The following is a 4,143-nucleotide window of genomic DNA, read 5'->3' as shown; positions in this document are numbered from 1 at the left end:
CATAGAAAGTTGCGCAACACTTGCGTGCATGTGATTATGCAATAAAATCATAAAAAAGTTTATTACTTTTCGAGTTATTAACGAAAATCTAGTTTTTGGCGAGTTATTAACGAAAAACTGAAAAAAAATCGAAAAAACGTCGTTTCTCTGTTACGTAACAAACATTACGTAACTTTTGTAACATAGAAGGTTGCGCAACGCTTGCGTGCATGTGATTATGCAATAAAATCATAAAAAGTTTATTACTTTTTGAGTTCTTAACGAAAATCTAGTTTTTGTGTAAATTCAATTCACTTTTTTTCCATTTTCTACAGCTTATAGCAGGCGACTCGATGACAGTACAAAGATGCAAGTAGACTCGTTGGATAGGTGAGACATTCAGCTTTCATACGAGTGGTCGATGATGTAATNNNGTATGTAGGCGCGTTGGAAAGGTGAGATATTCAGCTTTCATACGAGTGTTCTATGATTTAATTACCTTTAGGGGTTGTCGAGAAATTCATGAAAAACCGAAAACACTGAAACAAAAACGAGAAAACCGTCATTTCTCTGTTATGTATAAGATGTTAAGTATGTGTTTTTTCAATTTCTACTGCTTATAGCAGGCCACTCGATAACAGCACTAAGATGTATGTAGGCTTGTTGGAAAGACAAAATATTCAGCTTTCATACGAGTTGTCGTTGATGTAACTATCTTAAGGATTTGTCGAGAAAATCACGAAAAACTGTAAAAACTAAATAAAAAACGAAAAAAAATGTTCTTCAGCTTATAACAGGCGACTCGATATAACTACAAAGATGTATGTAGGAGCGTTGGAAAGGTGAGAAAACACTGAAAAAAAACCGTCGTTTCTCTGTTATGTATAAGACATTAAATATTTTGCTTTATGTATTTCCATTGATCCTTTAAAAATAATAACAGTCTTTGAGAAATAATAACAATGATATTGTATCTGTCTCAAGCAAGAAAACGGAATTGCTTTACAATAATGATAAATTGATTCCTCTGATATTGAAATATGGATTTTCGCGTAAAGTTTTGGAGATATATTTATTTATGATAGACTTTAGTTAACAAATTGACAAGTGAAAAAGAAGGAACTTTGTCCGAATGGATTATTGAAAGAAAGGAAAACACGTCGGATTCGGATGCCATTAATCATTGGACGTACGTGAACATCGACTGTGTGTTTCGTGTCAAACAAATGGCCTTCGCTGTCCTCCACTGGCACCAGTTTCGAGTCAACGGGTTACATAATAAATCTTCGAAGCTCCCGACAACCCTGCACACACACACACAGCTTCGAAAAACCCTGGCGAATAAATCCATTGATAACTGGAATAAGATGGGCCCGAATCGGGTTATGGAATTATGGCCCGAGATCGGATTATTATTATCTTCTTTCTGCATCCGCGTTTTGCGTGATGTGTTTATGAAATCGCAGAGAAATCCAATCGAATAATTCCAGATTTCAACAACAAGAAAAAACATCTCAATTCCAATTTGAATAAATTCTAAAGTAATTATAATTAATATTAATAATTGAATGATAATTGTTTAATAATATAAAGAATATTTATGTGCAGATTATTAAAAATTCGGTTCACAAAGCAATATTTATTGTATAATAATGCTGTGAAATAAGTGAATATTTTTCTATACTTTCAGTAATTGAAATTTATATATATTGAAATTGATGTTTTTTATCAAATATTTCGTATTTTCTGTACATTTTTATAAGGAAATTGAAAATCTATAAGTTATAAAAGATGTTTTTGTGCGTCGATCTTGCATGTGCTGATTATGCTAAGATTAATTTCAATAAAAATATGTTTATATAATCCTGACAAAATTTAGAAAACACGACAATTTGATGTTATTATTACCAGAAGTTTAATTCTATTTTCAAAATTGTACTGAAATTACAAATAATATCAATAATATCAAATTTAGAAAACACGACAATTTGATGTTATTATTACCAGAAGTTTAATTCTATTTTCTATTAAAATTGTACTGAAATTTCTCAATTTTCGTATACTTCAATAGGTTATTTTCAGTAATACCCGGCGCATCCACCACTTTCTCAATAAAATACAAATTAATATTTCGAATTGGCAGAAACGTGTTTGTATTCAATTTTGCAAATAATTTCATTAAGTGAAACAATTAGACTTAAGTAAATCAATTAAAAAAATGTTTATATAATCCTGGCAACATTTAGAAAACACGACAATTTGATGTTATTATTACCAGAAGTTTAATTCTATTTTCAAAATTGTACTGAAATTTCTCAATTTTCGTATACTTCAATAGGTTATTTTCAGTAATCCACCACTTTCTCAATGAAATACAAATTAATATTTTGAATTGGCAGAAACGTGTTTGTATTCAATTTTGCAAATAATTTCATTAATTGAAACAATTAGACTTAAGTAAATCAATCAAAACACGACAATTTCATATTTAATTATACTGAAATATCTCAAATTTTGTATTTTACTTAACTTTTCAGTTATCAATTTGACGCAAAGCAAAGTTGAATTTCTTTTATAATTAAATTCACAATTTTGCAACCATTTGCAATAATATTAAATCAGATTTTTAATTATTAAGAATCATGTGTTATAAATCTATAAGTTATAAAAGATGTGTTTGTGCGTCGATCTTGCTGACTATGTTAAGATTAATTTCAATGTAAGGAGGAATAAAATGCATGGACGGCAACAATAAATAACGTCCTTCTATAATAGGATGTCGTGTCCTTTTTCTTCTTCAATGTCCGTCGAGGAAGTCATCGATCCCTTCTCTGATTTATGCACTTCCTTGAATAATCGTGTTTACGTATACAGTGGCAGCAGTAGAAGCTAGAAGTAGTGGTAAAGCATGACTTACAAACTAGGACGTCGGTCATAAATTTTAAACGTTCCCCGCGTTTCTTTTGACTCACTGCTTTTGTTCCAAGGCATGCCCTACGTTTACACAATCCGATGCCATCCCCCATCCAACAAAAGCCCATCTCGCCCCCCCGTACAACCCCATACAACAGAACGTGATACAAACCATCCCCATCCCATTTTGCAAACGTTTCAATTCGAAACCCAAACCACTGTAATTATTTATTTAGTTGAAATAAACTTGGCTCGTTTAGATGCTTCCACGATTACAGCCGACAATAATCGCGATGGAGACGAGGATGAGGTTCACCGTTCCATTCATTTTCATTTATTCAACAACAACAACAAAAAACATATAAACTACAAACAAAGTGAACAAAGCGTGATAAATATCCTCGCGTAACTGAACATTTATCAGTAGACGAATATCCGTAAAAATTGCAACGCAAGTTTGATTATTTCCGAACGGGAAAAAATGCTGCGCTGCAATATTTGTAGGAGAAACTGTAGGAATAAAAAAGCGGAACTGGAAAACATGTTGCTTCCATTATTCATATTAAAATGTAATACGTGCATGAATATAAATATGTGCTTATGAAAGTTTGCCTCCACGAAATATACCAAAAAAATAATAATAAATGTATGTTTTAAAGGGGGTAACAAAAGCACAAAAAAAATTGGGAAAATATTGAATAAAATCTGGGTGGAAAACGAGTTTAATGTTACATAAAGAATTTCAATATAAAGTTCTCTCATTTATCCGTGGATGAAATTCGTAAATCTTCGGACTTTTCTTCGGAGGATGGAAAAGAAGTAACTCTTTCTCGAGTGGGATTTAATTGGTGGAAGAGTTGAATAATATTTTGTTTTTTTTGCTAGTTTACTGTTACTTTAGAGCAGTGGTTTCCAAACTTGATGTTACTACGCCTCCCTCAAAAGTATGTAATTATTTGGCGCTTCTTCTCCACCCTCCATTTTAACTTTGAAAGCGTATTACAGCAAAATGGGTAAGAGCACAGAAATGCTAGCTATACTAGCTGGATTTCCCAAACATTCAGCTTTCATATGCATCTTTTGTATTCAATCTATGTATTATAGTTTTCGAGAAAATCTGCTTTTTCGAGCATTTTTTAAACTTTGAACACGAATTACAGCCAAACGGCTTAAACCACAGTAATATATCGATACTTGCTAGATTCCCCAAACATTCAGCTTTCATATGCATCTTTTGGATTCATTCAATCT

Source organism: Nicrophorus vespilloides, unplaced genomic scaffold (genome assembly GCF_001412225.1).
Source record: "Nicrophorus vespilloides isolate i.1.1-1 unplaced genomic scaffold, Nicve_v1.0, whole genome shotgun sequence".
Classification (NCBI taxonomy): Eukaryota; Metazoa; Arthropoda; class Insecta; order Coleoptera; family Silphidae; genus Nicrophorus; species Nicrophorus vespilloides.
This window is presented reverse-complemented; position numbering follows the sequence as displayed.